General features: G+C 43.2%; 1 protein-coding gene across 2 annotated transcripts in view; it reads left to right on the top strand.

Annotated features, from left to right (window-relative positions):
• Positions 1-7011: 7011 nt before the first annotated feature.
• The window catches only part of BLK (BLK proto-oncogene, Src family tyrosine kinase), a 79892-nt gene continuing 73430 nt past the window's right edge, over positions 7012-13473 (top strand). For both annotated transcript variants that reach the window (XM_047857362.1, XM_047857366.1), the window contains exon 1: positions 7012-7197. The gene's annotated coding sequence lies outside the window, so the exon portion shown is untranslated. The remainder of the gene's footprint in view (positions 7198-13473) is intronic.

The raw sequence follows: 13473 nt of genomic DNA on the forward strand, positions 1-13473 counted from the left end.
GGTACAGTTGTTGTAGTGGTCATGCCATTGTCTGAGGCACGACTATACATGGAGCAGCTGCTGAGCTAAGGTCTGAGGCATGTGTGTTACTGTTGGGTAGGGGGAGTGGGGGATACAGCAGTAGCACCTTCTCAGGGAAGGGAGCATGGCAGTGGTTCTCTTGGTGGGGAGGGGCATAGCAGTGGCTTCTTCTCTGGGTGGGGGGCACAGCAGTATCAACAGTATCAACTCCAGGCATCTTCATCATCTGAAGGCAGCACCAATAAATACTGTGGGAGTCTTTGATGGTGAAAGCTTTGAGTGTCTGCAGCAGTGGTAAAGGGTGCTGGAATCCTCTTGATCTCTTTTCCCCCAATGTGGGGAGGTCACGTTGAGGGAACCTCTCTTGGTACTGAGTTATGTCAGACTGGAGCATAGAGTAGTCTAGATAAGATACTTTCTATGCTTTTCTATGCAACCATTTTTGGATTTGTGCTCCACCAAGTTGCTGCAAATTCTTCATTGTATTCCAGACTTCTCCCAGTGCTATTTTCATCTGTTTGTAATTCTTTACTCTATACTTTTGTGGATGTTGTCTTTTACGGGAAGGACACACACTGAGATGTCCTAGTGTGCTAACTTGCTAAGATCACTTCTTGATTTACTTTTAACTAAGTTTCTTTGAATTTTTTTCCTTTGGTCGCTGCCCTGGGGATTACAATATGCGTCTTCAATTTATCACAATCTACTTTAAATTAAAACTGATTTTTTTTTTGGTGAAAAAAGAAACTTGGCATTAGTCTAGCTCCATTTCTCATTCCCCCCATGTTATTATTGTCATATTCATGTATAGGTGTTATAAACCCCCAGTGATGTTATCATTCCTGCTTTGAAAAATCCTATGTGTTTTTAAAAATTTAAGAGAAGAAAACATAATATGTATTTATATTATTGTATATGTATTTTTTATTTACCTTCATGCTTGCCATTCCCAGTAACTTTCATTTCCTTTTTGTGAACTGGTTACCATCTGGTTTCTTTCAGCTAGAAGAATTTCTTTTAGGTTTTTTTTTTTTGTAGTTTAAGTTAGATAAAAACAAATTCTCTCTGTTTTCTTCATCTGGAAAAGGATTTATTTCACCTCCATTTTTAGAGATAGTTTTATTAGATAATAAATTCTTAGGTGGCAACTTTTTTTTTTTTAGCGTTTATTTATTTTTTATTATAGAGAGAGTGACAGAGAGCACATGAGTGAGGGAGAGGGGCAGAGGGAAAGAGAGAGAGAGTCTTAAGCAGTCTCCATGTTCAGCATGGAGCCCAATGTAGGGTTCGATTCCACAACTCTGGGATTGTGACCTGAGCTGAAATCAACAGTTGGACACTGAACTGACTGAACCACCCAGGCGCCCCTCCTTTAGCATTTTAAATATGTCATTCCACTGCCTTCCAGCCTCCATTATTTCCAATAAGAAGTAAACCATGAGTTGTATTATTGTTGACATATATGTGATGCATTATTTTTCCTCTTCTTTCTTGAAAGACTATCTTTTTTCTTTGGTTTTCTGTATTTTAACCATGATGTTTGGGTGTGGTTCTCTTTGTGTTTATGTTATATTAGGTTCACTCAGTTTCTTTCCTTTCTTTTTTTTTTAATGTTTATTTTTGAGAGAGAAAGAGACAGAGCACGAGTGGAGGAGGGGCAGAGAGAGGGAAACACAGAATCTAAAGCAGACTCCAGGCTCTGAGCTATCAGCACAGAGCCCAGTGCAGGTCATGACCTGAGCCAAAGTCAGATGCTTAACTGACTGAGCCACCCAGGAGCCCCTAGTTCACTCAGTTTCTTGCTTGTCCTTGTCTGTTTGGGCTGTTGTAACAAAATACCATAGACTAGGTGGCTTATAAGCAACATAAACTTATTTCCCACTGTTCTACAGGCTAGGAGGTCCAAGATCAAGGTGCCAGTAGATTTGGTGTCTAGTGAGGGCCTACTTCATAAGTGGTTATGTTTTCTCTGTAACCTCACATGGTGGAAGGGAGGAAGGAGCTCTCCTGGGGTAAAATGGCATTAATTTTCATTCTTTTCCAGGTAAATACTACTGAGGGAATTTGATTCTATCCAACTTACATGAGGCTCCACTTTCATGACCTGATTATTTCCCAAACGACCCATCTTTGAATACCACCGCACTGGGCATTAGGTTTCAACATATGAATTTTGGAGAGACACAAGCATTCAGATGATAGCATTAACTCTTTAAGTTAATGTTATTTATTAACACTGAGGTATTTTCATCTGTTTTCTTCAAATAATTTTTCTGGGTCTTTTTCTTTTTCCTCTCCTTTAGAGCTTCTATTAAATTTATATTTGAACCCTTTACATTGTCTGGCAGATCTCTAAAGCTCTGTTCATTTGTTTTAATTTTTCTTTTTTTGTCTTTCTTTTTGCGATTGTTATTTGGATTGGATAAGTTGTATTGCTCTGTCATCAAATTCACAGCTTCTTCTGCTATCTCAGATCTGCTAGTGAACCTATCTAGTGAATTTTCAATTAGTTTTTGTAATTTTCAGCTCTAGAAAATCCATTTGATTCTGTTTTTATAATTTCCGTTTCTCTGTTGTGAATCCCTTTTTATTGGCTCTTTAACATAAATTATTTTCACTTTTTGAGCACATTGTCCTTTTGAAATTTATTTATTTATTTATTTATTTATTTATTTATTTATTTATTTTAGTTTTATTTCTTTAGAGAGAGAGAGAGAGAGAGGGAGAAAGTTCAAGCAGGGGAGAGGGGCAGAGGAAGAAAGAATCTTAAGGAGGCTCCATGACATGGATGGAGCCTGACATGGGACTCAAGCTCATGATTGTAAGATCATGACCTAAGGTGAAATCAAAAGTCTGATTCTAATCAACTGAGCCACCCAGGCACCCCAAGAATATTGCTCTTTAATTCCCTGAACATAAATATAATATTTGCTCTGAAGTCTGCTTGCTAAATCCAACATCTGGGCCCATTTGGAATCAGACTGATTTTTTTTTTCTGGTCACAATTTCCTATTTCTTTGCATGTATGGTAATTTTTAGTTGGAAAATTGGAAAATTGTAGTGACTCTGAATTCTATTTTATTTTCCTGAAAGCTGTTGATTTTTTTGTTTTGTTTTGTTTTACTAAGTTAACTACACCTAAATTGTGAAGTTTTTTTCCCTCCATGGTGTGCAGCCACTGGCACCACTGTGCATTTTTATTTTTAGTGTTTTATTTTGTTTTTTAGTCTAGCTTTCTAAGGGTAACCCCTGCTTCTGCATTGTTTAATGGTCAGGCAATTATTTGGACAGAAGTTATTCTCAGACACCTTGAATATGTAAACCTTCCACCTTCTGCTGCCCCAGCTGTGTGTGGTTGGAGGAAAAAATTCAAATCTACAGAAAGTCCTTAGGTTTCCCTTGACTTTCACTTTTTGCTTCACTCTCTCAGTTCTCCCCAACTCATGCATATTATAGCAGTCAGTCAAATATGTATGGGGTGTTTATTAGCTCAGTCCTTTCATGGCTCTCTCACTTCCAGAACCTCCCCCTTACATTTCTGGGTGATTTTCTGCCCACTCTGAACAGAGGATACAAACTCAAGCAAGTAAAGCTGCAGATTTTCATTTCCTGTCTAGAACTGATTCCATGACCTTTAACCCATAAAACTACCAATTTTCATCTCCCCATCACAGACCGCATCTGTCACCACTAGCTGGTAAAGCCACTGGTATCACTAACTAACAGCCCTCAAACCAAGCCCACCATTCATTCCCACTAGAAAAGCAGTAGAACACATAAGCAAGAAGACCACAGACTCACGGTCATTCTAATGTAGTAGCAGTTTTTCAAGTTTCTTGAGTTTCTTTTCTTCAAGTTCTTCAAGTTTCTTTTCAAGTTTCTTCTCTTTTTTTAATGTTTATTTATTTTGAGAGAGAAAGAGAGAGCACACATGTGCACAGGGAAGGGACAGAGAGGACAGAGAGAATCCGAAGCAGGCTCCACACTGTCAATGCAGAGCCCTACGTGGCGCTCGATGTCATGAACTGTGAGACCATGACCTGAACGGCAATCAAGAGTCAGACGCTTAACCAACTGAGCTACCCAGACACCCCAAGGTTAAACCTTCTTTTTTTTTAAAAAAATTTTTTTTTCAACATTTATTTATTTTTGGGACAGAGAGAGACAGAGCATGAACGGGGGAGGGGCAGAGAGAGAGGGAGACACAGAATCGGAAACAGGCTCCAGGCTCTGAGCCATCAGCCCAGAGCCTGACGCGGGGCTCGAACTCACGGGCCGCGAGATCGTGACCTGGCTGAAGTCGGACGCTTAACCGACTGCGCCACCCAGGCGCCCCAAGGTTAAACCTTCTTAATTTGTTATCTGCCTCTGTTCATTTTCCAGTGCTCTGAGATGGTTGGTTTCAACAACTGTGTCTAGTTTTATAGTTGTTTTCTTCAAAGGGAGATCGCCCAGCTTCTCCCACCACTATTCCTGCAGTGAATCGTGGACTGGATTATTTTAATGTTTCTTCTACTCAAATATTTTATTGCACACAGCTTTTGATTTTGATCAGAAATGTACTGGTGTCAGGAGACTGGTATAGATCCATGGAAGGAGAGGAAATTTTGCATGAGTCATCTCAAAAGTGCAAAAATAAATGGGGGAGGCAGTGAGGCTGAACACTAAATGGGGGTTTCAGAGTCTAGTCTCAGTGCAGCCATAAAAGCCCTCTCTGAGGTTCTCTAACAAACATGTCTAATAAGGACACTCTTAGTCTCACCTGACACGTTTCACTGCTTCCTATCTTCTCCCCTGGGTCCTGCCCCTGCCTCCCCTCTGCCTTTCTGGTGGATTCTATGACTCTGTGAGGGTGAAAATGGCTGAAATTAATTTTCACTTCTGCTCAGACATGTGAAACCCAAGAGCAAGGTCATTTCCTCGTTCTTTTCTGAGTGGCTGCTAGAATCCATTTTTGGTTTTTTTGAACCCCTGTCTCCTGGAGGTGGATAGAAAGGTGACAATTTTTTTTCCAGACCACAAAAACATCAGCTTATCCTCCCTTCCCTGCAAACACTCACATCCCCTTGCACTCCAATCTTGAATGGATGACCCAGAGTCAGAGGAACATAGATTTTTTTTTCCTTAGGAAGATGCATCTCCTATTCCCCACTATGCTCTCAATATAAAATTTTGTCCCCAAATCACTTATTTAGTCATTTCTTTAATTATACATAATTGGACATACCTTGGCATCACTGAGTCCTTGCTCAGTAGAAGACTCAACCTAGGTATCTGCCTCTGAGAGTTTGAAGGATTCTTAGTCACAAATCATGTTCAAAACCATCTCCTTGGTAACTCCCCCCAATAATCCCTGATGCTCCTATAGCTCCTGCCTCTGTTCTACTACTCTGCCCTGTTGGGCTTCTATAGCCACACTTATCATACCCCATTATAATGTCTGTCTACCAGACACCCTTCCCAGGTTCCCTAGGCTGACTCCCTCAGAGGAAGGTCATGTTTATTTATATCTCTACCCCTAGCCTCTGGCGTGTGCTTATCACAGAGCAAACATTCACAAAATTTGTTGTGTTAATTGAATTGAAATAAAAAGACTAAATAACCTCATCTCAAGTCAGCAATTTTTTAAATCATATGCTTAAGGAGTTTGGGATCCTTTCAACTTGCATTTAACGCTTAGATCCAACTCTCAGGTGTCAGGAGATGAATAAGTAATAAATTAATAAGAGCTATGATGCACTGAGCACAAGTGGTTCTGGACACTGTTTGGGGCTCTTCACTACCAAGAATAGAAGACAAAGCAGTGATAAGGATTAGATTTGGAACTTATATTAGGTGTATTCACATCAGCTACTGGTTATTTGGAGTTTACTATTGCTAAATACTGTAACAGATACAATGTTTTATGCATTAATCCACTTACTGTCACAAAAACTTTTTGGAGAAATTAAGAAGATTGTTTCCAAGGAGGCTTAGAACCCAAAAACTCTGTGTTGCTGCTGCTGTTGCTATGAATATCTGTCAAAAAGCTCTTTCTTACTGAAAACTCACAGCAACTTATTGTCTTAGTCTTAAAATCCATGAGGAAACTGAGATCTGGACTGTGGTCCCAGGCCAGGAGTAAAGCAAGCCTATCTGAATTCCATCCCTGCGAAGGTTCCCAGACATAAAGGCAGGAAAGGAGCTTGCCCATGGACTCCCTTCTGTCCCTGGATCACAAAGCAGGTGACCAGTGGCTTACCATGTCTGGCTGGACCCGCAAGCCTCCTGAGGTTGTCTCAGCAACTTGGTCCTGTTGGTCCCTTAGCTGGTATAGTACAGGACAGGCACCACCTCACCATTCCAGATTGTTAGGCCCATCATTCTCTGCTCCCCTGAGTGTTCCGAGTCAAGTGAAGTGGCACTACTGAAAGGATTCTGCAATCAGAACCAATGACTGGCTAGAGGGCCACTTGTTTTAGAAATGAGAATTCACATTTATTGAGAGCCCATTCTGTGCCCGTCACTCCCACCCATTCTATCATTTGTGCCCATAGTATCTCTGGGCTGGGTATCATCGACACTATTTGGAAGACAAAACAAAATGAACAAGGCTAGAGAACAGCTGCCCAGGCTCATACAGATGGCACAAGGCATCAGAGACCAAGCTCTTTCTTGTCTTGCGGATAAATACTGCTAGGCAGAGCTAAATACCCTGTAGAGTTAGCTTGGAGGTTTACTAACTCTGCCCAGTTTGGTGTAGGAAGGCACCACCCATGTCACTAAACCAAAACCCCATGAGAAAACTTTAGTGGCAGAGAGTCATCGGGACCAGTGGAGCCCAGGGCCTGAGAAAGACCAGCTGCTTGCGGTCCTTCCTCACAGGTTTTTCTGGGTCAGCAGTGCCCACTGGACCTAGTGAACCCACAGAAGCCTTCAAAGAGCTCAGCGAGAGGGGCGGGGCTCCTTGGGGGAAGCTGGTGAAGCTCTGACCACAAACCCAGGAGCCGGCCACCTCTGCCTGGTGCTCGCTGCCAGCAGGAAGCCACAAGCTACGTGAACTGATTGAGACAACAGGCATGGGTTTTTTCTTTGGGATTGCATCAACAGTTGCTGGTTATAGCTAGAAAGCTGTTGCATCACAAGGGTGCAGGGATTTAAAAAGCCATGGTGAAAAGCTACTGAGCATTTGTCAAGGTAAGACTGCATCTTCTACATTTTTGACCATCTTATTCTTTTAAACTGTGCAAACAATGTTCTGAGGCCTGTGGTTGGGAGAGTGGTCAGGAACATCACTTTGGATGTTATAGAGAGAGAAGACATTAACATGATCTGAGCCATAGCTATGAATAGATTGTCCGATCATTTGTTGGTTTCTACTTTGGAGAGTTTTTTAGTTGTGTGTGTTTATGTGTTTCTTTATCTTTCTTTCTTTTCTTCCCCATATTTTTCTGTTTATTTATTTTTGAGAGAGAGAGCACACAAGTATGGAAGGGGCAGAGAGAGAGAGAGAGAGAGAGAGAGAGAGACAGAATGCGAAGCAGGCTCCAGGCTATGTACTATCTGCTCAGAGCCCAACGCTGAGCTTGAACTTATGAACTGTGAGATCATGACCTGGGCTGAAGTCAGATGTTTAACCAACTGAGCCACCCAGGAGCTCCTCATTTTCTTTTTCTTTTTCTCTTCTTCTTTTTTTTTTTTTTTAATAAAAGCTTATCCATCCAGGTAGATTCTGCTTCTTGGGTTTTCTAAGCTGGAAAAGTCAGTGAATGTGCCACAGGAAAGGTAGAAGACTGAGGGGTGGGAATATGGGTGGGCACACACATACCAGCTGTGGGGCTCCAAGCAAGTTACTCAGCCTCTCTATAAACCAGGGTAATTGTACCTAAGAGGCAGACATGATAGAGATTAGCAGTGATGGAAGGGGAGTGTCAGTTTGGCTCAACGTAAATGATTGGTTGTTGCCCTTTCTAAATGTTGTTTTTAAATAAGTTTATCCATTTCTCAGACATCAGGGGTTGGGTGATGAAATAGGTTTAATGATGACTTTTTTGGCTAAGAGAGCCATTTCTGAGAAGGAAAGAACAGTTGCTAACATATTTTGAGAGGATTTTTAAAATTCTAAGTTGTTGGGTTTTTTGGGGTCTGTTTTTGCTTTTTTGTATTCAAGTTAGTTAACATACAGTGTAGTCTTGGTTTTAGGAGTAGAACCCAGTGATTCATCTCTTACATGTGACACCCAGTGCTCATCCCAAAAAATGCCCTCCTTAATGCCCATCACCCATTTAACCCACACCCCCAATTCTTAGGTTTTGACAACTGTTCTAGTCATTTCATAATTGACCACTGCTTTCAACTATCCACATTACCAAGAAACTAAATAATTTTTATCATCGGGGCGCCTGGGTGGCTCAGTCCATTAAGTGTCCAACTCTTGATTTTGGCTTAGGTCACAATCTCATGGTTTGTGAGTTTGAGCCCTGTGTGGGGCTCTGTGCTGTCAGCACTGAGTATGCTTGGGACTCTCTCTCTCTCTCCCTCTCAAAAATAAGTAAATAAACATTAAAAAAAGAATTATTGCCATTGTGCTTCCATTGTTATAGAGAAAAATTCCACATGATATGTGTAGATGCCTCTCCTCTCTAGATGGAGCTTGACTCTGCTCACCTTGAGTGCGGAAGAGACTTAGAATGAAGTATGGAAAGGGAAAAACAGTAACTCTGTAGTGGAGAACATCAGCAGACGCCACCTTAAGCAGGTGGTCAAGGTTAACGTTTCGAGGGATGTCGTGTTATATTGTGTAACTTTGGCTGCGGTGAAAGGAGAAAAGTACTTCCCCTCTGCGCTGTTCTTCCCCCAAACCTTTAACCCCAGTCTCATCATGAGACAAATCCAAAGGGAGGGACAATCTGCAGAACATTTAACCTTCACAATTGTCAAGGCCATGGAAAATGAGGAAAGATGGGGAAACTGTCACACATCAGAGGAGAGTAAGGAGACCTGACAACTAAATCTGGAATTAACATCTGGGATGGGATTGGATGCTTCCTGGCGGTGTGACCTTGGACAAGTCACCAAATGTCTTTGTGAAAAGTCCTTAATGAAAATAGGTGAAATCTAAATAAAGCCTGGAGTTTAATTAATACCATTGTGCCAATGTGATTTTCTTAGTTCTGCCAAGTATACCATGGTTAAGTAAGATGATAACATTAGGGGAAGCTGAGTGCAGGGTATATGGGAAGTCTCTACACTATCTTTGCAACTTTTCTATAAACCTAAAATTATTCCAAAATAAAAAGCTAAAAAAATTATGCTCCTGCCCTAAAGCAGACATGGTCAAAATGTGAACATGCTTGGGGAAACCAAGCATGGTCCAGTAGTCCCTACCCTCTCTTTGAAGTTTCTGGAACATAGCAGGCCTTTTGCTTTTTTTTTTTTTTTTAACCATTGTCTCTCCCAACCTTAGTCCTAGAAATTTCTATATTTCTCTTTGTGGCATTCCTTATCACTCACTTATTCTTTCATTCAGCACACATGTGTTGAGCCCTCACTCTATGTCAGGGGCTTCAGGGTTAAGTACCCCATCCTCTGTTTGCCCAGCAGAGCTCACTGTGCTAGGTCAGGCTCTCAGGCCTCCAAGTGCATGCCCAGAGACCCAAACCTGACCTCTCCTCAGTGAGGAAGGAGAAGGCCAGAATGGAGGCAGGTGAGAGCCCCAACCCTGTGTGGAATACCAGGATGGGAACTGCCATCCTCTGGTCCCAACCATCCCCACAGAATCTGTGGCCAGCCAAGCAGCCATGAGCTGTGCTGGAAAATAATTCCCTGAACTAAGCTGTGGCCTGAGGAACGTAGAACCAGCTCCTGATGGAGTGACGCCATGGCCTTGGGAGCTCACCGTGTTGCCCTAGAATCTGCAGCAGCTGGACAGAGCCATCAGGGGCCAGCATCCTTATTTGGAAAGTTCAGGTGTGTGGGGAGGTAACAGGGGAGACTGAGAAACCTTTATCCCACCCCACCCCCACACATGCCCCCCTCCACCAGGCCCAGTAGAGCAGGTGTGCCCTCGTTCTGGGGTGATGTCCCAGCCAGATTAGAGAAAGCAGGTGAGAAAGAAGAAAGAATCGTGAAGCTGTAGGAAGACAGCACCTAGATAAAAATCACAACACTCAGATGAAGATCGAAACCAAGAACAGTGATTACCACTGGGCCCAAAGTACCTTTCCTGTCATATCTCCTGCTGCCCCCACTGCTAACCTATATGCACTTTGACTGGGCCGGTCACTCGCTTCTCTGAAATGCATGGGGGCCCGGGGTGGGGGGACGGGGTGGGTGGCACCTGCTCCTGCTGCTCTCTTGGCCTGGGACCTCCTCCCCACTTTCTCATCTGGGCAAGGCCCACCTGTTCTAATTCTCTTGACCGATCCCACCTCCTTCTCTTCTGTCACCAGTGTCCAAATCCATTCCTTGTCCCCGTGAACCTCCAACAACATGCTTAGGGCTACTTGTTTGTAAGAGTTCTGGATCTGAGCTCCTCCAGGACAGGGAGCTGTCCCCCTTTCATCCCTCTTTGGGTCCCAGCACTCAGGACAATGTCTGGCTCAGGGCAGTTACCCTGCAAAATGGTCCTTGAGTGAAAGAAACAAGGACAAGTTTTTGAATGCAAGTGAAGATTAAACTATGAGGAAGAAAGCTCAAAGGAGGAAAAACGTGTAAGATTTAATGATCGCCCTTAGCCCAATGAACTCCAGTGCCATGGTCATGCCGGGGTTTTAGTAGGGGCCCCTGAAGAAGAAGATGCCTATCAGCAGGTGTCTGTAAGGCGGTGCTGGCCAGAGGAAGATGCTGGGCCTTGGGGCCAGCCAGTTCTGCACCAGGACCTGGCTCTGCCACTTCCAGCTGGGGGTGTGAGCAAATGGCCCAGTTCTCTGTAAAGGTGCACCCAGCTTCAAGCACAGATATGAGAATTAAATTGAACCAGATGATTGGAGCCAGAGACGGAGGCATAGAAGAGGCTATGCCATGGTCCCTGCTGACCCTGCATGACCTTCACTCACAACAGGCCACTGTGTACACCAAAGGGCTGATGTTTCCCAAGCCATGTGGTAGAAGGAGGCTCCTTTGGGTGCCTTGTCATCACCACTTTCTTCTGGCTTCTTTGTATACCTTGATACCTGGGCTGCTGGGCTAGGACAAGGGTGAGGCAAGCAAGGCACCTGGGAGGCAGAATTTAAGGAGGCCCTCACCCTCAGGGGTGCTCAAGTGCAGGAAATGTTTGTGCATATTTGTGTAGTGCCTACAAAGATATGAGATGATTTGTGCTTAATGGGTCAGGAATTCTGACCTCCAAGATCATGGAAACTTGATGAGTTCCATGGGGTCTATGAGCGCTGTGAAGTTGTCTGCAAGTTTTTGTGGACATTCACACTCTTCACTCTTCTCCACAGAGTGCTCCTGGCTTCTATCACAGTCCTGAAAGCATCTGCCAACCCAAAATATTTGGAATCACCAAGTCAAATATTTAGTAATGATAATTTAATTTTATCTCTCAATGTGTTGTGGATCCCAGAATTAGAAAGAACTTGGGCATAGGAGTATGACAAAGCAGGTGTGGCTGAGAGGTTCTCTTGCATAGAGAGTGGATGGCCAGCCTGTGAGCCAGAAGGCTTGGTTCAATGTTTAGCCCTGCTGTGACCTTGGACAAGTCACTGAATGTCTTTCTGAAATAATAGTTTGACCTCACTCTCTACTGGCATAACTCAGGTAGGTTACTTTTGCCCTGGAGTCTTAGCTCTTTACTTGTTGGTAGCAGCCCATCATAGGGTTATAAGAATAAACTCTCAATGCCCTCTTAGGTGAGTTGAAACTGAAGAGTTTCCACCTAGATTCTATTCAGTTCTCTGTGTGAGAACCACCAGAGGAGTCCTTGTAATTTGAAAAAGCTCATTTCAGGGGCGCCTGGGTGGCTCAGTCGGTTGAGTGTCCGGCTTCGGCTCAGGTCATGGTCTTGCGGTTCGTGAGTTCGGGCCCCACGTCGGGCTCTGTGCTAACAAACAGCTCAGAGCCTGGAGCCTCCTTCGGATTCTGTGCGTGTGTGTCTCTCTCTCCCCCTCCCCTGCTCATGCTCTGCCTCTCTCTGTCTCTCAAAAATAAATAAATGTTTTTAAAAAAATTAAAAAAAAAGAAAAAGCACAGTTCACATCGTAACTTTTAACATTTATTTTTATGCATGATATTTATCTTGAAATCTGCCAAAGGGAGACCATGGCTTTGTTATGTTTCTCAAAGAGGCCATGAAGTCAATATGATTGAGAAACATAAATCTAGATATTTGGGGTGTTCCTCACCCCTCTCCCCCTACCATGAAGCTAGTCAGTCTGAGAGCTGTGTGTCTGGATCTCAATGCTTGGAGTGTTCAGGGAATTGCATTCCAGAATCAGGCTTGGCACCCTTTCCTGGTGAGGCTATGCCATCCTAGGCTCCAGCTGAAGGCTGCTATAAGACACAAGGTAGGGACCTCACTGTGTCATCATTGCTGGGATGCCACTGAGACTGCTGTCCACCATGACACTCAGGATCACCCTACGAACGGCTGCAGGATGATTACTCTCAGGCTCCAAACCTGGAAAATCCACGCTTCTCTGGAGCAAAGGATGTCTCAAAGACACTGACTCTTCAAACCGATGATTTCCCACTCTGTGCTTTGGACTCCAGGACACTGAGAGCCTAATTTGCATCCAACCACTAGCAATTGGGCAGCGCATCTCATGGTCTGTATTCCTGTGTACAAGCTTGACGCTCAGATTTGTTTTCCTGCCTGAATTTGTCCTTTGGTCTTGATTTCTTCATTTGTTTTCCTCTGCTATCATTTCATACATATTTTTATAAGTGGCTTCAAATCTTTTTGGAAGCACCAGAAAATGAATAAGTCAATAAACAAAAACAGAACAGCATTTTTGAAAGCGCTTGATGCATGGTATGGGTGCTCGATAAGAATTAGTTTCCTTTCTGTGTACAAAACATAGACCAATTCTTTGTGTTTTTTGTTTGTCTTGTTTTGTTTCTACAAGGGTGCCACCTATGGTGAGATATTCAGCTGTGGGTCTGTTAGACATACACAAGCAGCTTGTCTCACTGCCTATTCTTACAGATATTCCTCTTGGTACTGCTACAAAGATTAGATGTAGTTATTCCATGGGAAGAGTCCGTTAATTCCTACCATTTCTATAGTAGAATCAGATTTTTAAAAAGATGTTTATTTTTTAAAAAAACTATTTCATTTGAGGGGTGCCTGGGTGGCTCAGTCGGTTGAGCGACGTCTCACTCTTGATTTTGGCTCAGGTCATGATCTCACGGTCCATGAGTTTGAGCCCTGCAACAAGCTCTGTGATGGTGGTGCAGAGCCTGTTTGGGATTCTCTCTCTCTCTCTCTCTCTCTGCCCCTCCCTTGTTCTCACTCTCTCTTTCTCAAAG

Source organism: Prionailurus viverrinus, chromosome B1 (genome assembly GCF_022837055.1).
Source record: "Prionailurus viverrinus isolate Anna chromosome B1, UM_Priviv_1.0, whole genome shotgun sequence".
Classification (NCBI taxonomy): Eukaryota; Metazoa; Chordata; class Mammalia; order Carnivora; family Felidae; genus Prionailurus; species Prionailurus viverrinus.